This window comes from Melanerpes formicivorus, unplaced genomic scaffold, assembly GCF_026170545.1.
Source record: "Melanerpes formicivorus ecotype bairdi unplaced genomic scaffold, bMelFor1.0.p_v2 SCAF_3, whole genome shotgun sequence".
Classification (NCBI taxonomy): domain Eukaryota; kingdom Metazoa; phylum Chordata; class Aves; order Piciformes; family Picidae; genus Melanerpes; species Melanerpes formicivorus.
In genome coordinates this window covers 36,260,541-36,285,667 of record NW_027142355.1, presented here as the reverse complement: position 1 = coordinate 36,285,667, position 25,127 = coordinate 36,260,541, and the positions used below count along the sequence as shown (strand labels likewise).

Sequence of the window (25,127 nt, the reverse complement as noted above, 5' to 3'; positions counted from 1 at the left end):
GCCTTTCCATACCCTGAGTCAGATTGTGCACAAGGATTTTCTTCTAAGCTCCTTCTAGTTCCTGTGTATAAATCCCATATATGTGAGCAGTGAACAAGAACATAGCTTACTGTAGTAAGAGCTGCATGCCATCTACTAAAACTAAGAAACAGGGCAAAAGGACACTTTTAAAATATCTGATATGCCACTTTTTGTTGTATAGCACATTTGAACTTAATTAGGAAATTGACAATTTGAATGAATGAATGAAAGAGAGAAGAGAAAGGAAGGATGGGAGAGAGGAAGGAAAAGGATGGGAAAAAAAAGATGGAAAAGAGAGAAAGCAGCAAGTGAGCAACAAGGTCAGACTAAGAGCAAATGCCACAGAAAAATAATGTATCTTGACACCGCGCACCACAGACTTCAGTCAGTCATGATCAACCTGTTCAGACTGCTTTTGGACCACTGCTTCATCAATATTCTGCAGTTGCCATCTGCCAGAACCAGCTATTGATACAACAGCTTGTCAAAGGCACTTCTGAGAAAGTGTTATGTTGTTCCCTTGTTTATGGAGACTCTGATTTTACCAGGAGTTTTCACTTTCTTTTCCTTCCAACATCATAGCAGCTGTTTGCTTTCCTGCTTGTATTTTCTCTGCCTTGTCCTCAATGCGCCTCATCACCACTTAACTCAGCAGCCATTTGTACAAGGATGAAAGAGCTGGTATGGGAAAAATCCATCCCCCCTTGTGGTAGGACAGTAGGAATATTTGGCATACAAGTACTGCATTCCAGCTCCAAACAGTAAACCACAAAAAGATTGAGCAAATTTGTTCTGAGAACAGCCCTGCGGGGTGACTAAGAAATACCAGCCACTTAATAGGCTAAACACCCTGGTCTTGTCTCAAATCAGTGGCAGAGGTGTGGTACAGGCTAATGTCCAAGTGAGATATGAGTTATGACAGATTTTTAAGTGCATGTGTGTTTTAGAAGTTCATTAAGTAGCAAATGCAGATTAATTGTACTGCTTAATACTTGAATTAGGAGCACAGGTGGGGGCACAATGTTTGTTTTATAGGTTTGAACAGGCTGCTGCTCTAATGTTAATTACGTTGCTGTATTTTAAACAAACGACCTTGTGGTAACACTAGGAAGTAAGGAGTTATATATGGGAATTATATTCTTGTAGAAGATCCTTGCTTAAAATATGGAGGAGGGGGAAAAATCAATTTCCTTATTTTTATTAACAGCTCTTTTAATGATCTCCAGGCAGGATGGCGGAATAGCAGGTACCATCTCCTCACATTATATTGCCTCACTGACTTCTACAAGATGTTGTTACTCCCTTGTGAGCAATACTCAGTATGTGAAAAAACAAAAATAATAATAAAAAAAGAAGTCAGTTATGTGAGGTTTGCTCTGACTTGGCATTATTTGTGGAGAAAGGGAGGATGTGGAAAGGGAAGTCATTCTGCCCCTGTACTCAGCACTGGTTAGGCCACACCTTAAGTACTGTGTCCAGTTCTGGGCCCCTCAGTTTAAGAAAGATGTTGAGATGCTGGAACGTGTCCCAGAGAAGGGCAACAAAATTGGTGAGGGGTTTGCAGCCATGGTTTAGTTGATTAGATGGTGCTGGGTGGTAGGTTGGACTTGATGATCTCAGAGGTCTTTTCCAACCTGGTTAATACTGTATTCTTTTTTTTTTTTTGACTCTCAGTGAAGGGATCAAGAGAGCTTGCTCTCTGCTTTTAGCTCTAATTACTCAGTTCTTGAAGCAAAGTAGCTTCTAATGAGCTCTGGTACCCAGCCTGGCTAATCATCCTGAAACAGGAAAATAGTGGGTTTTTTTATCTGAATGTCGGCTTTCTCAGACCAAGTAGGTGAAAGACAGACTCCAAATCTGACTCTACTGCCTTTTTTCCACATGGCTCTAACTTGCAGGACAAATACACCTTGTGCGAGACCAAAATTGCTCAAATGTGCCCAGTCTAGCTGCTGGGTTTTGTACAGTTTCTCCAATCAGCCTGAATTAAAGGACCACGTCTGTGAATGCTTCCTAGACTTTAAAGTAACAATAGAATAAATTATATATATAGTAAATTGCATTAAATGGTATTTATGTGCCTTATGTTAGGATTTACTATTTTTGTAAAAGTCTAAGCCAATCTTAAAAAAGAAAAGTGGCAAAAAGTCACCAGCCTAAATTTTAAAGCCTATTTCACTTCAGTTTTTAACACCACAATATCCAACAATATTAAAATATATTGCTACAGATATTTTAAGCATAAAGCTGTATCTGAGAAAAAAACTAAACAAACAAGAAAATAAACTTTTTTCCCTTGTTTTCTTGAAGTGAAGACAAAGGAACTAGTTCTAAATACCACATCTGTGAAATAAGCATGGAGTTATTCAACCCATTCATAATTTACAGTTAAGAATCAATATTGTAGTACACTGATCCTGCTGAAGCAGTAACAAGTGTGTGCTTGAAGACAGTGTAGGAAAGTAATAGCCACTCACACATCCAAAGCAGCCATATTAATATCACTCTTCCAAATGCCTGGGAGGCTGGCAGAGGCAGGCTCCATGGAGAGAAACAGAAGGGAGGGAAAAGCACGTGTTGTGAGATAAAAATAAACCAACAATCCCAATAACTTTCTTTCTTCTTAGGGTTTGGCATTGTAATGGTCTTATTCTCAGTAACAGCCTCAGCTGAGCAGATAGTAAAGGCACAGGTCATATGAATATCATCTTCCCATTTTAGCAGTCAAAATAGGATTACTGAGACAGAAGTGTGCCCTGTAATATACTGTCTCATAAAATGCAAAAATATATAAGTTATGTTGTGAGAGGGTAATTAAATCTCCATCCTCACTAAGGCCTTACTTTATCATGATTTAAAAGAGGCCAAGGCCAAAAGTTATTAAGTCAGTCACTAAAGTTAAGGTTTTTCTAAGAACAGGAATCCCCATCTGAAAAAAATACATTGAAATTATATATTGAAATTGTTAAATCATTGAAATCACAGAATTTGAGCACTGCTGAGGCAGTAGTGAGATGACCAACATAATTTATCAGAGTTGTTGTGGGATTGTTTTTTTGTCATTTTTTTAACCGCCTATGTTGCGCTGCCACATTCTCCTGAGAAACTGTAATCTGTATGATGGGACTTGAGCATCTCCCCTATGAAGAGAGACTGAGACCTGGGGCCGTTTAGTCTGGAAAAGACTGAGAAGAGATCTGATTAATGTCTATAAATATCTGAGGAGTGGGTGTCAGGTGGAGGGGTGCACAGTAGTAAGACAAGGAACAATGAACATAGATGGTTTCACGTCAACATGAGAAACTTCTTTACAGTGAGGGTGACAGAGCACTGGAACAGGTTGCCCAGAGAGGATGTGGAGTCTCCTTCTCTGGAGACTTTTAAAACCTATTTGGATTCATTCCTAGGCAGACTACCCTAGGCAACCCTGCTTTGGCAGGGGAATTGGACTCGATGCTCTCTCTGGAGGTCCCTTCCAACCTCTGACACTCTGTGATTTTGTGATTCTGTATTCACAATCACAATCATGTGTTGGACTTCCATTCATCATTCCATCTGTTATTACCTTCTTTATTGCCTTTAAGGGAAACCTAAATGACTGGCTTACTCTGGATGACTAAATGCCTAGATGACTAACGCTAAGTGAAATGAATTCCAACTAAAGTGATTGCAATTCTGTTTTAATTACTTCAAAAAAGCAGTCAATAGAACATCTAGCTTAAAGAGCCTGACACTCCACCCAAATTGAAATGCACTGAAATGTTGATGGCTAAATTGAAAATGCCAGTGATCCCATCTGAAGAATTAATCGGTTTTAACAGTAAGTTGATTGAGGTTGATGAAAACTTCTACATACCTGGAAAAAAATAAACCATTAAACTAATCAATCTTCCAAAAAACTCCAACCCAGAACTTAGTTCTGCCAATGAAGAGAGAGTTTTAATAAGGTCAGTTATACCTGTCCTTAATAACTCAAAAGTGTTGGCTCCTCACATTGCAAGAACATTGCTCCAATTATTACTTTCTAACTGCTTCATATCACATTCCCTCATATTTAACAATGGTAGTTGCTGGCCTTACGACCTGTTGTATAAGCTTATTATTTTAATCCTGTCTAAGCCAATTTTCAACCATTTTTGGTACTATAAGCCTTTTCAGTCCATCAGCCCACTCATCTTCTTTAAAATTCGCATTGAGTGAATGTTATAAAAACAAAGAATACCTAGAATAAAGTCATGTAAAGCTGGAGCTGTAGGTTTGATGCATATTTTCAAGAGTTCTGATGTTTGGAAGACAGGGAGTTATGTTTTCCCTGATTTGTGATATTTTATAAATGGAAGAACTAAGGCTTCAAGTCAGTATTAATGGAATTGTCTGCACAGCTGCTGCACATTGCTTGAAAAATAAATAGCATAATCTTTCCAAAGCAGCAGATTTTCCATTACCAATAATAACTGATATTTATTTTAATACCATTCTCTCAATAGTAAATTACAGGGGGAAAGAAAAAAAAAAAAATCAATGCTGGGCAAAGATAGTCTATTCTTTGCCTGTGCTATTAGTTAATGTTTTCAAAATCAAAATTCTTATTTCTTTACATAAAGGTATAATTTGAAAATGGCAATGCTCAATTCATTTATTGCTGAAGAGCTATCTTCCTATTAAGCCACCTATTGGTTTAATATTTGACATGATGAAGATGCAATAGATTCAAATTCAAATTCTGCTGACATTAATTTCTGCAAACTTTATCAAAGTTACTCTGTGCTCTTGATACTAAAAGACAAATCCAGGCTATTTTCTCTGCTTCAATATTATGGCCCAGTATACTTTCTGTATATATGCCCCAGCAATCACCTAAATCCTGGCCTGGAAGCATCACCTCACATACAGTGGGAACTATTTTTCTTCTATTCTCGTGCAGCACATGACTCCCATGGGTGGAAATAGTTACTAATGCTTAAGTTTCAGTGACAACTACTTAGATTATGTAATAGGAAGTAAACTGATCTGGATTCTGTTCCTAAGAGCATATGACTGGAAACACATAACAGGCCAAGGCTGGAAAATATCTCCATACTGCAAAAGATTACACATGGTTCACATTTCATTTATTCCTGCCAGTTTTTTATATATTATTAATAAAAGGGAAAACTTCTGATGACATAGAGACCTTTAGAAATGTGAACTGAGAAATTGTAGTAGATTATTCATTATCTGTTAGCAAAGGTACTAAAACAGGTACATAAATAAGGCAAAAAGGAAATAGGCAGAACCACCAAAACTTACACTGATGAAAAGAGCTCTTAAAAGAAATTAATTTGGAACCATTATATACTGAAAAATCTGGAATAGTTTCTGCAATGGTAGGTATTCAGTCTAAGAAAATTCCCAGGATTGAGGAAGGAAGGAAGGAAGGAAGGAAGGAAGGAAGGAAGGAAGGAAGGAAGGAAGGAAGGAAGGAAGGAAGGAAGGAAGGAAGGGAGGGAGGAAGGGAGGGAGGGAGGGAGGGAGGAAGGGAAGGAGGGAGAAGGGAAACAGGGAGAGAAGGGGAGAGAAAGAGAAAGAGAGAAAGAAAGAAAAAGAGAAAGAAAGAGTGGAAGAGAGCTAAAGAAAGAAGAGAGAAAGAGAGGGCAAAAAAGAAAGAGAGAGAACGCAAGAAAGAATGGAAGGAAGAAAGAAAAAGAGCAAAAGAAAGACCAAAGACTGAAATAAATGGTGAAAGAAAGTGAGAAAGAAAGGAAGGAAGAAAGGAAGGAAGAAAGGAAGAAAGAAAGAGAAAGAAAGAGAGAAAAAGAAAGAGAGAAAGAGAGAAAGAAAGAAAGAGAGAAGGAAAGAGAGAAAGAGAGAGGGAAAGAGAGGAAGAGAAAGAAAGAAAGAAAGAAAGAAAGAAAAAGAAAGAAAGAAAGAAAGAAAGAAAGAAAGAAAGAAAGAAAGAAAGAAAGAAAGAAAGAAAGAAAGAAAGAAAGAAAAAGAAAGAAAGAAAGAAAGAAAGAAAGAAAGAAAGAAAGAAAGAAAGAAAGAAAGAAAGAAAGAAAGAAAGAAAGAAAGAAAGAAAGAAAGAAAGAAAGAGAGAAAGAAAGAAAGAAAGAAAGAAAGAAAGAAAGAAAGAAAGAAAGAAAGAAAGAAAGAAAGAAAGAAAGAGAGAAAGAAAGAAAGAAATGAAGGAAGAAAGAAAAAGAAAGAAAAAGAAAGGAAAAGAAAGGAAGGAAAAAGAGAAAAGCAACCACAATGAAGTTTCAGGCTTTCTTATGCTGGTATTTATACTAGTGAAGAAGCTCTATTATTTGATAGCCTGCCACTTTGAGCAGGCAGATAAACAAATATAGGGGGGGAGGAAATCATTTACATGGGATAGTGTAGTGCTATAAAAATACTCATGCTCTCTTAATGGATAAACATAACTGGTAGGAACAGAACAGCTATATTAGCTCAGTATTCTGTTGAGGCAACTTAGCTTTATTTGAGCAGCATGACACCGTGCTACATAAAGCAAGTGCATGTATGATGAGTCTGCAACATGATGATAAAAAATTCATTTGAAGTATGCACCAAAACTAATATAGTTTAGGCAACGGCAATGTTGTAGCAGAAACAAATACAGGGAAGGAAGAAGTTGTGACTGTATTTGATTTCCATGGGAAGGAAGAGGATGTTTAATTACAAATTTACTATGTACTTTGTCCAAGTGTCAATGAGGTGATCTGCTGATATATATACAAAACCACTTTAAAGATCAAGAAGGTTTAATAAAATTCTGGTGTGTACTCCTCCACCCATTGTTGAGAATTTGGACATGGGGAGATCAAAAAACCCTCTCTTGTGTATCATGGAGGACACTTTTTCCTAACACAGTACACAACACCCAAATAGTACAACATACTCCTCCACCTCTCAGAGGGTAGTTCTAAAGCACTACAGCAAAAACTATCTTTGAGTAATTTGCAATACGCTCTAGAAATCATCAAGAGTTTATCACAAATCATATTTTTTATGCATATATCACTTGCAACTTTACTAAATGGCATAGAAGATGCAGAATATGCGTGCGAAGCCTGTGGTTCTGCACTGGCACTGCATCACTGAAAATATGTTTACTGCTTGTCCATACACCCAAAGAGATTAAGAGATGCCCAAGCTCTGAAGGATGCAAGAGAAGTGCTATATAATTCTAAAATCCTTTCCCTTTCATGCTGACATCAGGAATCTATGAAGAATCTAGACATCCTTACTTTTTTCCCCAGTTTTCATATTTCAATCTCCCATTATCGGTTTTCTATGTAATCCTAGAACTCTGTATTTACCTTATATATGACCACTTCCCCAGTTTAAAGTGGGGAACGTAGGCCTTCTTGATCATAAATCTTTTGACCAGAGCTTACCACCTGTTTTAGACTGTTATGAAAGTGCTACTTTCAAACATTAAGACAAGAGGAACTCCTTTTCTTACTACCAATGGATGATCCAGAAAGGATACTGCCTGGGTATCAGACTTGACAAATGAAGTGCAACAGCCCACTAATTACACAATATGAACTTCCTATTGCAATAGTTCTGTTTTATCTGGGAAATTACTAACTCTTCACAGAGAATGTAGAGTAGCATTGCCTCATTACTCAGAAGCAACCTGGTAAATTCACAAGAAAATGCACTTTCATTGATACATCCTGGATCCTAACTGTAAAACTTCTCCCATGTACCAAAGTGCTCTACAAGGGCATACTTTGCTAAAAGCCTACTTGTTTTGCCAAAGTAAGCAGACTCACAAGCATTAACTTACTACATTTCTCTACTGTAAGGAGAAAAGCTTTACACTTTGGATTGTTCTCTTGTGAACTGAGATAAGATAACATTTTCACTACTGAGAATCCTCAGAATCTTCAAAATACCACTATAATAGCTGCAATAGAAACAGTAGTATAGTTTACATAAATACATAGCAAATGAGACAAGAAATCTAAAGATCCTCGTGGTATTTTCATGGTTCCAATTAGCTAAAGGGCACAGTAAAAGTATTCACTAAGGAGTTACATCACATTTACCTGGAAGCTTAATAAATCAAGAGCAAGCCGTATCAAATGTAGGGCAATGAGCGCATCAATCTGAGCAATGACTCTGCTGTCCCTTTCAGGACAGAGGTTTCATTACTTCAGAAGCAAACTCAGCACACACTGCATATCTGTTTATTCGGTTTTGATAACAAGATAAGGAAGCAACAGTTTTGTTACTGTCAAGGCTCTTCCTTGAGAAGGCAACACAGTGCTGGGATTCATAGCCTAAGAGCATTATAGTCCACCGAAGATTATTCTTTCAGCCTTCAGGGTAGTTAACTTTTCTTTGTGTGCCCAACACCCAGCAGTGCAGTTTATGTTTTTCTAAAACCTTTAAAGACATCTATTACTCACTTCCACTTCACACTTAAACTATACACTGGTATGCACAGAGTATGCATAAACCTTCTGCAGATAGTCTTTTACTTTTTATATACAGCCCATTTGACTCCAAAGGGTCTCAGATGGATTTGAATTACAAATCCGTATTTCTAATTGGGATTTAGCTAGATTCCTCCTTAGCCAATAACTGCAGATGAAACAACAATTACCTTCTGGGGTAACTAGATTTAAGCAAGCTTTTTTAGTTGTTGTTTTTTTTTTCTTTACAGATTTTTCTCCAGACCCACTTTTCAACATTTCACTTATCTCACAAAATATGTACTGCCAGGTGTTCCCAAGGGCAGGTTGTACTTGATTTAGTCTGATTCAAGCACAAAACCTGTGTTTTGTTCAATCTAATATTATTCCTTTTTCATTATATTTTGCATTCTGTATAAATTAAACATGGAACTTGTGTTTGATTTTGGTTGGGATTTTTTTTGCCCTCCATAAATTATGTAGGATCTGCTGGAGAGACTCCAATGGAGAGCCACAAGGATGATTAGGGGACTTGAGCATCTCACCTGTGAAGAGACTGAGAGAACTGGGGCTGTTTAGTCTCGAGAAGACTGAAGAGGGAACTCATCAATGTGTATAAATATCTGTGAGGTGGATGTCTAGTGGAGGGGGGCAATCTCTTTTCAGTGATGCACAGCAATAAGACAAGGAACAATGGATACAAACTTGAACATAGAAGGTTTCATCTCAGCATGAGGAGAAACTTCCTTACAGTGAGGGTGACAGAGCACTGGAGTAGGCTGCCCAGAGGGTTTGTGATGTCTCCTTCCATGGAGACTTTCAAAACTCGCTTGGATGTGTTCCTGTGTGGACTACTCTAGGTGATCCTGCTTTTGGCAGGGAGGTTGGACTGGAGGTCTCTTCCAACCTCTAGCATTCTGTGATTAATCTCTTCAGTCAACAAAATGTTTATACAGAGACACAGGTTGGGTAAAATAAATCTGTGTGGCATTCATGTGTACAATAAAGCAGGTTTGATGGACTAGATGATCTCCAGAGGTTTCCTTTAGCCCCTACGATTCTACGATAGGTCCCTGCACAATAAAGATTACTGTTAAAAGATACAGCACTGACAACCCTGAGATTTTTAGGATGTGAAGAAGGACAGTAACAGAGGCTACCTGTTTAGGTTTCCTGAGCAAGTATCAGAGTGCAAATGGGTGAAGGAATGTTGTTTTAATCTCCAAAACGTGTGTAAAGATAGGACTCATCTTTGTAAAACAAAATAGACTTTGATGAGCAGCACATGAGATGTCATCTAGCTCTGGCTATTTATGAGTTTTTCAATTGGCTCTCACTTCTGTCTGTAATGAATCAGATACAAGCCCGACTTGTAAGGTCAGTTGCATTCAATAAAGTCATGCATACATTTGCAGTACATGTGCATTACCAAATATCTGTGCATATTTTAAATGGCAAATTAATATGAAGTACTGTTTAATTTTCCACAAATCAATGGAAAATTGTGATCTTTTAAAGCTCCATCCCTAAATAAGTCTATTCTAGGATTTTTATGTACCTCAGTTCATAGATTGTTTGCAATTCTTTAAATGAAAACAAGTTAGTAACATAAAGATGATGCATAAATCCTGTACATAAATGGGTAAAACATTTTCTCATGTAGAATCCTTCAGTTATACTTCTGGAAAAGACAGTGAGAGATCCTGTACATTGCAAACTGCCAAATCAGTAGAACAGTAGAAAAACAGTAGAATGCAATTTACAAAGTCTGATTTGCAATGATAGTACACTTTTATGTACTTGTGACACTTCTCACACCCCACATTTGAACACAGAGGTGGATGTTTATAGTAAGTAGATCTACAGCCCTATGAGGAGAGGCTGAGGGAGCTGGGGTTGTTTAGCCTGGAGAAGAGAAGGCTCAGGGGTGACCTCATTGCCCTCTACAGCTACCTGAAAGGTGGTTGTAGCCGGGAAGGGGTTGGCCTCTTCTCCCAGGCAACCAGCACCAGAACAAGGGGACACAGTCTCAAGCTGCGCCAGGGGAGGTTTAGACTCGAGGTGAGGAGGAAGTTCTTCACCGAGCGAGTCATTTGTCATTGGAACGGGTTGCCCAGGGAGGTGGTGGAGTCACCGTCCCTGGAGGCGTTCAAGAGGGGATTGGACGTGGCACTTGGTGCCATGGTATAGTCATGGGGTCTGTGTTGATAGGTTGGAATCGATGATCCTCGAGGTCCTTTCCAACCTAAGTTATACTGTGATACTGTGATACCTCCTGCAAATTTCACAGAAGTGGGGAGAAAAAAAATGTAACAAAAAAGATAAAACCAAGGAAGATAAAAAAAATCAAAACAAACAAGAAAGCAACCAAGCCAAAGCAACTTCATTTGGTTTTGACAATTTCGAGTTGGAAAACTCACTTAAAATGTCAGCCCCACAAAATGAAAATATTAAACCTCTTTAAAATAGAGCAGGTGCTGTAAGTCTTGACTGTGCTTAAGTATAAAATAAACAGACAAGCTCTGCACTCTGAATACTTGTCTGGCTACACTGAAATTGTACTATTAGAGCAGCCAAACACAAGGGTATAATAAAGTTCCTATTAAGATAATTTGACCAAAATTGTGATCAGAAGCACTGTAAGAATCACAGAATCACAGAATGTCAGGGGCTGGAAGGGACCTTGAAAGACCATCCAGTCCAACTCCCCTGCCAGAGCAGGATCACCTAGAGCAGATCACACAGCAATGCATTCAGGCATGTTTCGAGTATCTCCAGAGAGGAAGACTCCACAACCCCCCTGGGCAGCCTGTTTCAGTGCTCCAGCACCCACACAGTGAAAAAACAATTCTTCCTCATGTTTACAAAGAACGCTAACAAACAAATCAGCACTCCTGTCATACAAACTTTCATTTCTTCTATGATCCAGATAAAACTTATAAAACAAAGCACTGAATTCCTTTAAGACATAAAACTACATATAAAAGAGATACTAAAGCAACATTTTGGTATATTCAAGGATAAAACTGAGTGGTTACTCCTTACTTAATGCATATCACATGTATTTAAGACCACTGCCCGGGTCACCTAATATAAACTGTCCTTTTATCAACACTCCTGCATTTCCTAATTTCTTAGAAGATCAAGAGAAAAACCTCCTGCAGCATAAATCTCTCTGCATATTTTATTGCAGATAGATAGCTAACTATTTACAAGTTAACACAGTTTGAAAGAAAAATTTTACAGAGCTTCTTTCTCTAAAAACCTAAGGGAGTGAACTAGGACAATATCCTTTGTGAATAACGATTATATAATGCAAAAGAAAATCAAAACTGTGAGAAATACTCATAAGTGCCAACATAAGCTAGACAAGAAGGATGTATTTGTGATTCCTCCATAATTATATAATGAAAAAAAAATTACACTGCATATCTACAAGTATTTATGATGAAGATATGCTTAGCTACACCTTACTCTAAGGTGTCTTCCCTGGTGTCAGAGTAAAGCACTGGTTTATTTGCTCTAATAACTTTTACTTTGATGTGAAATAATGTAATATTACTCTACCATTTCCTGTCAAGTAACTATAAAATCATTGTTAATTGGCAATAAGGCATCTGAAACAAAGTGCCTATTTAAGCAAAACAAAGATGGCCCCAGGGCATATTTGCACAACGAGAGTGTCATAAAACAGCTACTATGCAATCCAACATGAAGCCCTATTACTGCATCCAGTTCTGGAGCTGCTGTTACAAGAAAGATATAGATGTGCTGGAATGTGTGCAAAGGAGGGCCACGAGGATGATCAGAGGGCTGGAGCACCTCTCCTATGGAGGTAGACTGAGAGAGTTTGGGCTATTCAGTCTGGAGAGGATAAGGCTCCCAGGAGACCTTATTGTGGCCTTCCCGTATCTGAAGGGGGCTACAAGAAAGCTGGTGAGGGAGTTTTAAGGTGTCAGGTAGTGACAGAACCAGGGGGAATGGAGCAAAACTGCAAGTAGATTCAGATTGGATGTTAGGAAGAAGTTCTTCACCATAAGGGTGGTGAAACACTGGAACAGGTTGCCCAGGATGGTGGTAGAAGCCCCATCCCTGGAAGGTTTTAAGGCCAGGCTGCATGTAGCTCTGGGCAATCTGATCTAGTGTGAGTTGTTGGGGGGGGGGGGGGGGGGGGGGGGGGTTTGGAACTGGATGATCCTTGAGGTCCCTTCCAACCCTGACAACTTTATGATTCTATGATTTTCTCAATAAACCACTATTCAAAACAGTGTTGGTATGTGCATTCCAGGATATTACACTTCAATTAAGAATGTGGCATAGCATAAGTTTAATCACAATAACTGGTTGCATATGTTTGTTTCTTCTGGATACCAATGCTGAGTAGCTGAATGTGAAAAATATGCAGCCTTTCTGAAGTATGATTATTTTTCTTACATATAGGTTGATGTGCCCAGGACAGGAAACATGAAGGAGAGAGAGTATTTTAAGGTGCACATTAGTTCTTTCACCCTGGAGCATAATTTCACTCCAGTATGAGCTGATTGGTATGTGTCAAATCAAATGACACATTCCTTTTCTTGCAGTTTTTTGTTTTCAGTAGATTCCACTGCCTTCATTCTTTTATCTCAATAACTATTTTTTTCATTATCCATATTGTTTTCATTACCCATATTTATCTTACTAGTGTACCAATAATATTAAGTACTACTATAAAGTGCCTCACTACTTTTAACTCCATTCCTGACATGGAAGCTTAATCTTCCAGCCAAGGCAATGACCTAGGTTTCAGGTGACCTTGACCCACTCTCTCATTCTGTATCAAACTATGCTTGTGGTTTTAGGCAAACCTTTCATGTATTAGTTTAACAAAGAGCTTAAGAATCCACATACATCCATTTGTATTTCAAAGAATATATTTAGGCTCAAGAGATTTGTTTATTGCTTATTGGTTTCAGTCATCTAACATGTCTGTAATGGAAAACCAAAACTCTACATATGCACCTCCAAAGTAGCCATTTACTCCTGGCTCAGGATACATTTTCTCAGTCCTGGTATATTCAGCAGCCAAGGAATAGGAGATTACTGCCTTTTTGTCCAGATGGACTGGCAATGTCCTCCTGAACAGTCTCACAACTGAAATGGAAAAGATGTTGGCTAGAATTTTCTAGGATTGGGAAAAAAAAGTCTTTAAATATTAGGTAATGTTCTGATCATTGATCAAGTGCCTAAAAACTAAGTGCCAGTGTCACCTAATGCAACCAACAGTGTGACCAGATAGCCTCTAAAAATGTAAAACAGTGAAGACCTCTAAAATTACCACCTGTCATTTACTTAATAGACCCCAAAGGGAGTAAGACATCCAACACAATCAAAGCTGGGGCATTTGTGACTGTGCTAAGAAACAGAACATCAGCACTCTGAATCAACTAGCAATAGAAATTTAAGGGCCTGCACTATCATGCAGCACCTCCTTGAGGTTTTGATTACTGAATTTTATATATGAGCTTATATTTATTATCATGTATATATCCAGCTTATATATCAAGATTACACAGAAAGCTCTGTATCAAACTTCATTGTAGTGAATTGAGGGATGATGAAAACTGGCAAAATATGTGTCTCTAATGCAAATAGCAATCAAAGTCATATTATTCAGCCATGGAAAGCTCTCCATTTATGTACCTATATATGACAAGTTTTGCTACCTTTATGCTGTACATCAAGACAATTCAGTGATGAGTGGGGCTTTGCACATTGTTGCTTTCATCTTTCAGTCTTCGGCGTCAGAGAATACGCACACTTCTCAACGGCAAGGTCTTCAACACTGCACTACTTTTGCCCTTTCACTTTGCCTTTTGCAAAGCCAATGTCAAAACCTATTCCATCTATCTGCATTTTTCAAGTGTTTATCACTGTGGCACTGCCCCCAGAGCAACATACAGTTTTAAAACTATCAGGCAGGCTATCTGCCAATAGTTAGTAGCACCATCTGAAACAATCAAGGGAGACAGGTTCTGCGCAAAGCTTTCCAAAATGAAAATGGTATATGTACTTTTATTTACTTTCCCAAATTCATGGAAAAGCAGCAAAATTTTAGTTATGCAAATAAACTCTCTGGGAAACAGGGTATTTCAGAAATATTCTTTCTCAGTTTCAAAAAGCTAAAATACAAACAAACAAACAAACCCCACCAGACTTTTAAATGAAACTTTCTGCTCGGTCCAGTACACTCATTTGCAATGTATACATCAATGTATTTTGTGGGCCAAACAAGAAGTCTGTTTTTTTTTAGCTGGAAAAGAGACCACATTATAGTCAACACATCAGACAAGGAGAGGTTTTAGTGATATGTGACAAAAGCAAATGTCTCAGACTATATATATTCTCTTTTGTCTTCAGTATAGCAATTTCAAGGCCAATTACATTCTCCAATATTTTAATACACATGTTCACGCTGGAGGCCATTGCAAGAGGACTCAGCTGAGATTTCAAACAAAATATTTGTCATTAGAGCAGAACAAGGTCACCTTTTAGCCTCATGACTAGTTCACCCTCATTGACCCCGCCTGTACTATATCCCGAGTTAAGTTATGCAAGAAGGTGGGAAGGATTACACAAGAGAATGTGGGCGGGCTCAGTAACTTGTGTAACCATATGCACCTGTTAGAAAAGAAGCACTCGGCTCTCTCCTCTTAGTAGGGTTTTGCTTCTCTCTGTGGTGTTCCAGTTGCCCCTTCCTTTCTGTCCTTCTCTAGTCAAGCCAGAGTCATTTCTATAGCATAGCAAATCACAGGCCTTTTAAACTACCTGTGGCTTGCTATTACCTTGCAGCACTTTATTCCAGTAGTTGTTCTGATCTCAGCTGACTCATGAAGAATGCCACAGCATTTCAGGAGTAGAAGCACCATGCCAAACAGCTTTCAAACATGAAATCATTTAACATGTTTAGGAAACAATGTTGATCTGAGCCAAACTGCTGGGTTTTACATCTTCTCCATCGAGAGGTCTGACTAAACACTAAATTTAGGAGCAAATATAAAATAATTTCTATTCCCTGTAATCATTTTCTTACTCTTCAGCTTGTTCCCTGGCATCCAGAATACACCATTTGTTTCTCTGCCATGATCAGATTCATTGCTTTTTGCAAGAAATACAGATGCATGACCTTGATGCCCTTTGCCAAAACAGTGCTGTTCAATGGAGCTAGCACGGCCACAGCAAAGATCAGCTAGAATGACGAAAACACAGCACCAACATTGTTTTTTGTCTTTGAACAATCAGATCCTAAATCAAATTAGAAAGTAAGGAGAGAGGAGTTGTAAGGTTCAGAGGATAAAGTATCTACCATAAACCTTTTTTCTTCCCTCAGTTTCAGAGGTCTTACACATAGGAAGCAGGGGAAGGGGAAAAAAAAGGGGGGGGGGAACCTCAAATCAAACAACCTGTGTTTAGTATGGGAATAAAATGATGTAAAACTTCTCCCAGATTCCTTTAATAGCAGTTTCTAACAGTTAAATCTAAATGAAACTGGGCCTTTGGGTTTGATCTTGCCCCAACATGTCTCTGAGTCAAAACTCATGAAATGGCAATATTGATACCAAAGCAGTTGAAGAAAAGTAAGTTGAATGAAACAAATCAGGAAACAGAATCAGCATGATTCTAGAGCCCTAGGAATCCATTTGCAATGAAATACATAGATGAATCCTTCCCCTGTCTGTTTTAATATTATTTGTATGTTTCATATTATCATCTCTATTTTTTTATTATCATCTGCTTTTGGCCAACCCAGTTCCTATCAGTCATCTTTTCTGCATTACATTTATCTTTAGATATATATAAAAAAAATAGTATTCAGAAATACTGTTTTCATTTTATGAAGAGGCAGAAGAATCTTACTTCTACATTACCTGTTAATTCAGAATATATCAAGCAGCAAATGCTGTCCTCTTCACTTTCTAATTACAAAATTAGTATTTTCTTTCTAAGGAAATAAATGAAACTTTACCTTCATGATGCAAATGAAAAATAGGATCAACCTATTCCATATCCAAGATATTGAATTACATGTAGTGAAGTAATTGAAGAATGTCCTATCCAATATGTAATATTTTATGAAACTTGAGCAACAAGAGCAACCAAAGCACAGTGACAAACATTGCAAATGACATCGAAAGGAGGAGAACAGGATAGGATAGGATAGGATAGGATAGGATAGGATAGGATAGGATAGGATAGGATAGGATAGGATAGGATAGGATAGACCAGGTTGGAAGAGACCTTCGAGATCATCACATCCAACCTATTATCCAACCCACCTAATCAACTAAACCATGCAACCAAGCACCCTATCAAGTCTCCTCCTGAACACCTCCAATGATGATGACTCCACCACCTCCCTGGGCAGCCCATTCCAATGGGCAATCACTCCCTCTGTGTAGAATTTCTTCCTAACCTCCAGCCTAAATCTCCCCTGGTGTAGCTTGAGACTCTGCCCTCTTGTTCTGGTGCTGGTTGCCTGGGAGTAAAAGCAATTGCCTGAGTAAAAGCAGTTGCCTGAGTAAAAAGCAAACCAAATCAAAAACAGCCTTATTTTGGTTTTACTCCACACACTGCCCCTCAGAAATAACCTTACATTTTACAAAATGTGTTGCAGCTTAAACTACAAAACCCTTTGTGACTACCTGACAGGCAATTAACGATCCATCAAAGAAATGACAAGGAAGTAAATTCCATTGTAACAGAGCATGTGCTGAACCAACCTCAGCTGGCCGAATCCAGATAAATGAACCAAGTCATGCCATACTATGTCAGGACTTAAGTACAATTTTCCTACTTGCAGGGTATGCCTGTGACAAACAGAGCCTGAGGTTTCCAACAACAGACTTGCTGTTATTATGGCAACTGCACAAGGCAATAAAAGAAACCTTGTGAAAATCACTCGTGACAGAAGTTGAAAAACAGTCACAGTAGATAATTGCTTCCCTGAAGCCAGGCCGACTGATACTCTTTCAAGTATTTCCATGACTGTTTGTTACTCTCTACATTGCACTAATTCTGCAATACAATAACTTTTATTAGTATGACAGGTATGCACATGATACTAGATGCTGAAATGAGAATTGCACATAGGATTAGATGCTGAAATAAGAAATTTGTAAAGCAGGCTTTAGGCTATAAGAATGTATTGATACTTGATCATTACATCATGATAGCATCAATCTATTATCTTTAATGGACTTCATCCTCACTTACAGGGCATGGGAAAGAAATAAAGTTGGTTCTATAGTCATAAAGCTGTTAGGATGATTTAAAATGGAAAAGGTGGATGTGCCTTTGAAATTTCCATGAAACAAAATTGCATTTTATCCCACTACTTGTTTAAATAGATAAGGCACTTTGGTTATTAATTTATAGATGTGTGAATTGGATGGAAGAAAGAGAAATAAAGGTGCAAATAAAACGGAAAATAACAGGAGTTTAAAAGATGAAATTCAGCATTAAAAAAAAAGAGAGAGAAAATGTGCAGCTATAACAAAAGGTAACTCTGGGTCAATATTAAAGTAATGCAAAGTAATGTTTAGAACTTCTAAAGTTGTCAGATGTTTCCCTGACATCTCCTGCCAGAAATATTCTATATGAAGATACCAGGATCTTCTGGAAATTTAGCACTTCTAATGAAGGATAAACCTTTTCAGTTCTGAGTGGGTGGAATCACGTTTGTACCGTTCACATCATGCAACAAAAGGAAATGTCAAGAAGTGGCAAAAAGTGAGCAGCTAGGCTCATGCTACAGGTCCAAAAAAAACCTTGTTGCAGTTCATTACAGAGTCAGCATGTTTCATAAATTGCAATATTCACCATGAATAAACAAGCAATCCTCTGAAAGCAAGTTTAGACATTGTCCTCGTGAGAAATGAAGAAATCAAGCAAGCGAGCCTTCGTGTGAAAGCATGCCTCTGCTTCACATGCCACTTTGAGATACTGAGATTCCTTAGAGGCTGAGCTAGCTCCTCAGTTTAAAATTGCCCCCAGAATTATCAGAAATGCTTTTTTGTCTAATGCCCCATACATGCACTCCTTAGGATACAGACAATCAGGACAGTCTGTACTTTATGTAGATATTTCATGTTTCATATAAAAAGCCAATATATCCATCTTTGTGACATTGGTTTCTATTACTAGACATGCATTGGGCTGTGTGGCATCTGGGAAAAACAGCTTTAGTAGTATCTAAATTGGATAAGGACAAAGCGAATGCGTGTGTTTAAGTGAAGGAAGAGAAAGAAAGGGGACAGAAAGAAGTAAAACATGCAAGAAAACAAGCAGGGGAGAGAAAGATCAATAAATTGATACCTGAGATAGAAGAGACTAAATTCTTCATTGAGTATTAGCAGCCAAGGAAAGACAGTTTCAACTTCTTCACTACTGTGATTAGGAGGGAAGGTGAGATGAGGAATTTATATTTAGCTAAAGAACATTTCCCCACTAACATGAAGAATTTAATGCATACCTACTTTTCTGCAAACTTAGTTAAATTACTCTTCAAACATCTTTCTTTTAGAAATTAAATGCCCCCAAGAATAGATGTTACCCTAGCCTTTAGAAGCAATTTGGTGATTCAGCTGATAGGCCAGCCATGATAATTAATGAAGCTGCAATTCTGTCATTGATATATTTCATTGTGACATGCATAACACTTCATTTTGTGAAGAGTTTGCTTCTGCAATTTCTCTTCAGCTCTTCTATTTCAGCTCCACAATACCCAACAAATCATCAGCCCTACAGGGCCAGCGCTATTTTCCTCAGTTTACATCTACTACTTGAATTACAGTAACTTTTATCTAGGAACTAATTGCATTTTCCTGTATTAACACATCTCAAACAGTATCTGCTTTTCAGTCTGTTTAACCAACACTGCACAAGAATACTGGGCCCTTGAGCCTAAAATTATGTGTATTTGCATGCTATTTTCTTCTACTGCTGTGGCACAAGTAATTTAGCTGAACTGTGCAGCCAGATGTTAGTACATATTGTTGATCTATATCATTCTTGCCAAGTCAGAAATTAATATTATGGGATCATTTTCAACAAATAAAGTACTTACTGAGGGACAGAAAACAATCTGTCTTATGTGATGGATGCAAAGCATCCCAAAGGCTTTTTTTCACAGAGTGTAATTAACTGTTTAATAATTTTCATACATTATAGAGTCTTCTTCATAAATCAGAGATAAATCACAAAGGAAAAAAGTGTATGTTCCAATGGTCTATTTCATATTGTTACAAACTAGTTTCCTAGTAATATCTGAAGAGAGGTGATTACTACAGCAAAAATTCCTACTGTATAGAGTTACATTACTGTTAATCTTTTTTCCTATTTCCAAGTTAAAAATTGCTCATTTGAAATTTAATAGCGAGGATGCATCAGTAATTTAAGGTATCACAGTGGTGCTAAAACTCTCTAAGCAGCCTTCCCAACAATAAAGAATGAATTCCAGCCAGTTAAGATACAGAAATAGACACCCAGAAGCACTTTAGTGGTTGCTTCATGATACCAGTGCTTTAGTACAGTGATGATCTGCTTAGGAATAGTGATTTCAAGTATCTGCAATACCAGATTTGGTCAAAATATTTTATAAAGATTCCTGATTTGTCATTAGGTGTGATTTCTCCTCTTTTTTCCATTTTTTTTTTTTCTTTATTTCACTGTTTAGTATCTTTAAGTGCAGGGATGAAGGTGTGTGAAAATGAAAGATTGCTTCCTCCTCATACTCCGTGTAGTCTTCTGATTTGCCCAAGGTGTAATTTTGCCCTCATTGTAACAGATCTTTTCAAATGTTGGCTTCTGCTCTTTAGGTGAAGGGTGTGTGAGTGTGTGTGTGTGTGTGTGTGTGACTTTCCCGCTCCCAGATGAAAGATTTCTACATTTCAGTAGGGCAGATCAGATAACCACGTCTACAAAGAGCTGATTCCTGTTCTTGTAGCCCCATCTAATTCTAAACCAGAAAACACCAAAAGGAAGAATTTTTTTGGCTGCTTTTCATAGAGCCTTCTTCATGTTGAATGGTCATGTGCATCATATTCTCTTCATCCCAGAAACCTCCTCAGTCATTTTGCTTTCTACTGCATGTTTTAATGTCTCACCTCACTTCATGCCTGTTATCGTTCCCTTAGTGCAAAGGGATGAAACCTACAGGGCTTGAATAGACTTTCTCTCAGAAAAAAAACATCTGATTTTGCTTTTCTACCTCCATCTCTTGACCCAGTGCACTACCAGTGCGGATTGCTTGAGTTGCACACCACCATCAGGCTGTCATCTGAAGCTATAATGACCTCAGGCTGAAGTTATATCAACCTGCCACTTACAATGTAGATTTTTCTTCTCTTCAAGCCCTAATTCAGACGTCTTCAGCCAAGTGCTAGCCAGCAGCGTAGGCATGTGTGCGAGTCACCTCCTAACTTCTTCTGGGAGTGCTGGCTACTGCATACAGCCTGCCAGGGACTTCCCTTCCACCAGCAACCTGGGTACCCCAGCTGCACCAGCTTGTCTCCATATCTGCATTTCCAATGAAGTGCAGGCTGCAAAACAAAGACCAAGCCAGAAACGTTCACACTGTGTTATCTAATGGGTATCCCTTTTTGCAATATCCATTTCTACCATACCCTTCTTTCAGAAATACCTGAGGTTTACTGTCAACCAGGGCAAGCGCTTCAGCTTTAATGAGAATGGAAAAAAACACAGGCCCTTTACACAGCTACCTTAGACAGCCACCCAGAATAAAGTGGAATGCATGAGAAGGCTCTTCCCTACCTGAAGATGATGCAATAATATCAATCACATATTCTTGCTGCTCTATTTATGTGTGATGCCATGAAAACTCAATGATGTATAGAAGGACAGTAGGATCATAGAATTGTTAGGGTTGGAAGGAACATCTAGTTCCACCCCCCTTGCCATGGGCAGGGACCCCTCACACTAGATCAGGTTGCTCAGAGCCGCATCCAGCCTGGCCTTAAAAACCTCCAGGGATGAGGCTTCCACCACCTCCCTGAGCAACCTGTTCCAGTGCCTCACAAGGAAAAGGAGCTACTCAAAGAAATAATCAAGTAGATTCATTTAATGATGCATGTTTTTAAGGCAAATCCACAAAAAGGGAACTGTACTCGATTCTACTTACCTAAATAAATTTTGAGCCTTGCAAACAAAACAGCCACCAAACAAAACCCCATTTTCCTTTCCTTAGAAATCCTACTCCTTGAAAATCATAATGGTCATGTCCCCATCCCTTTTTCTCAGATCAAATATTAATTATGTGTTTTCTTAGTATTTCATCTTTCTCCCATAGCTCTAGATTTCAGAAGAAATTTGTGGGCTACTGTATTTTGCAATCACTGTTATTTCTTGAGTGTATTGCAACGCATTGCAAAATGAAACATTTTGTGAAAGGAAGAGTAATTATTTTTCCCAAATGTGGGAGTTAGTCCTTAGCATGAATGATGAGAGCTCTCTTGCCGTGAAGCAATGGTAAATTTACTGAAATATAAAATAGTTTGTTAACTACCAAACACTATAAAGCAGTGGTTATCAGGAAAACATTCATTTCTACCAACAATGTTCCCAGTACTAAACCTCCACAATCAATCTCATTCCTTCCTATCAAGGAATGTAAGTTTCTCTCTACAAGAAGGATCCTCAGCGATACCGTTCGTAAACACATGCTCAGTAATTTTTCTGGATCAGAGATAGAAAGTCCAGCACACCCAGGGACTGAATTCAAGAGAGGCAAATGACTGCAAAGTGCACTTTTCTCTTTGATTCATATCTGTAGCTCAGCTGCATGATAGCTCGAGAGCGTAACCACTGCTGTCAGGCTGATCTTATGTAAAGGAGTGGGATGTACAGGACAGCTGGCCAGCAACAGATGGGAACATGCTATTCCACAACACAGGTTGGTAGAGCTCCTCTTGCAGCACATACTGTCCAGAAGGAATGCTAACTCTAATGCAGCGCCGCTTTTCCAATGGAGCCTTGGCTTTAAGCCACAGTCAAGTCCTAGAATTCAAAGAACTTCTTAAATTTTCTATACTACTTAAATAGTCCAGTCTTTTACAGTTAAGATCAGTTGTTTGAGCTGGAAATTACTTAGCCAGTTCTTTAAATTGTTTTTTGTTTAACATAAGGTGAAAGCATGCCATAACCTTCTCTGGTTTTTCAAACAGAACTTGATCCACCTGTTGACCGCTTAAGATTTCTGGTCCTTGAAGGAGAAAATTCTTTGCTTTTCTAATCACATCATAAATGCAAAAAAGGCCATCATCAGTCCCCCTCACCACAAGGATGATCGCTTTCACTCATTCTGCATTACAGTAACATTGGCTTTGACCATCAATTGACTTTTGAAATACCCAGGCTGCATTCCAATTAGACTGTTGTTATTGAAATTTACAACGAAATGTATTTATCTTTTATTCATTCTTCTAACTTTGTACGGACACCTAGAGTTTAATTTTGTTCTTTTGATATTTCAAATTAAATACTACTAGAAAATGAGAAAGTAAAACTCATTTGAAAACTCATAGAAAGGGAAATTAAGATACCAGTTCATTTTGACCTTCCGTGTGGAAAGAAATTAATGAATTAAACATTTATGCCATTTCTCATTATCAAGGTGACTGGACGTAATTGTAGGGAGCTCATTCCACTGTGCAAACTTACCCTGACCCAACTTGTCATTGTGTGTCAATATAAAGAATTATCATCTTCTCTTACCTCCTTGAAGTAGAGATAGTCTCTATTATGGATAAAGTTATCTATACCACATCACACAGAGAATATCAGAGGAGAATAGTCACTTGCAGTGCTAGATTCACACCAGGATTTGAATTACAATACATTAATATACACTGATGGAAAAGTTGAACCTCAATACACATACTATAACAAGCAAGTTGAAGGGATTAGAAAAAGGAGTTTGAATAGAATAGAATAGAATAAACCAGGTTGGAAGAGACCTTCAAGATCATCACGTCCAACCTATCACCCAATACCACCTAATCAACTAACCCATGCAACCAAGCACCCTGTCAAGTCTCCTCCTGACCACCTCCAGTGACGGCGACTCCACCACCTCCCCAGGCAGTCCATTCCAATGGGCAATCACTCTCTCTGTGTAAAACTTCCTCCTGACCTCCAGCCTGAACTTCCCCTGGCGCAGCCTGAGACTGTGTCCTCCTGTTCTGGTGCTGGCTGCCTGGGAGAGTTTGGCTGAGACACATTGCTTCTTTGCATTATTACCTGTAGAACTGTGTTCAAAGTGTTCTAACTTCACATGCTTACAAGTGAAAAATGTATCTATTAACAATGATGTATAAACACAACTTTGTAACAGGCCTTTTTGAAACACATTACAAACTAGAGAAATGGATATGGTCTAAGATTCACTAGATGATGGTTTTGCCCCATGTATTTCTGGTTTTGTTTGTTGGGGTCTTTTTAATGAAGGATCAGTTTAGAGAAATATATATACAGTCTGACCCTTTTGAAATGTCTACTGACTTCAAGGGAAATCTGTCAAAGAACAGGGATGCATGGTTCACAGCCTCTTCCTCATCAGCAACAAATATTTCAGTATTCAAACTAAGGGACCAATTCTTGTGAATGCTTACAAACAGCATTCTAGCAGTTGTGCCTCTTCTTACTAGATCCTACAGCATTAAGTTTAACTTTAAAAAGCCTCTTAAAGAGAGTCTTGATTAAAAACTGCCCACAAGTTTGCATCATGTAGTTTATAAAAAACAACAGGATACTCTGAATACTCACACAAATATAATTAAGACAAAATATTTACAGATGTGAGATAGAAGTGAGTGTACTTTACTCCCTTGGCTACTAATTCCCCCTTACCAGAATAAAAATTAGATACAGTTCTACCCAGCAAAAGGAGTTTAACTTGCTGAATGAAGTATTGGCAATTTTACATCTTCTCTGCAAAGTCACAACCTACTCTTTTCCTCTTTCATGGTCCTTCTGTTCTTTAATTTGAGACCTAGAGTTGCATCATCACCCTTATCAACTAATCATTTTTTTATAAATTATTGTTAAAGTAGCCACAATTGTTATTCTAACCTATTATTGTTTCTCACATTTCTTAGAATCATAGAATCAATAAGGTTGGAAAAGACCTCAAAGATCATCAAGTCCAACCTGTCACCCAAGACCTCATGACTACTAAACCACAGTACCAAGTGCCACATCCAATCCCTTTTTGAACACCTAAATTTCTTCACACATCGGACATTACTGAACTGTTTTACACATGTGGGCTAGATGAAATTCATGTAAATCACAAATCAAAGTTCAAGATCTAATAAAAACAGGACAAACATGTTCAATTTTTCATGTATATAATTGGCATACATGTGATATATAGCTTTTGTGTCAGCACAAATCACATACACTGGTATTTTTGTGATTATGGAAATGCATGAATTATGATTTACTGGTGCTAAACACAGGATATCAATTTGCTACAGTACAATAGAAGAATAGAATTTTAAATGGAATTCTGATGATGGAGGCGGTTGAGGACCTCGGGGTGCTGGTGGACAAGAAGTTCACCATAAGCCAGCAATGTGCCCTTGTGGCCAAGAAGGCCAACAGTATTCCAGGGTAAATTAAGAAGAGCCTGGCCAGCAG

The 25,127-nt window shown here is 38.2% G+C and overlaps 1 protein-coding gene across 4 annotated transcripts in view; it reads right to left on the bottom strand.

The window, feature by feature from the left end:
• SLC16A7 (solute carrier family 16 member 7) overlaps nucleotides 1–25,127 on the bottom strand; it is an 89,176-nt gene that overhangs the window by 38,290 nt on the left and 25,759 nt on the right. Inside the window, exon 1 of one of the 4 annotated variants that reach the window (XM_068170383.1) lies at nucleotides 20,798–21,433. The exons of the other annotated variants lie outside the window; for them this stretch is intronic. The gene's annotated coding sequence lies outside the window, so the exon portion shown is untranslated. Of the gene's footprint in view, nucleotides 1–20,797; nucleotides 21,434–25,127 lie in introns of those variants that run through there. 4 annotated transcript variants of the gene reach the window in all.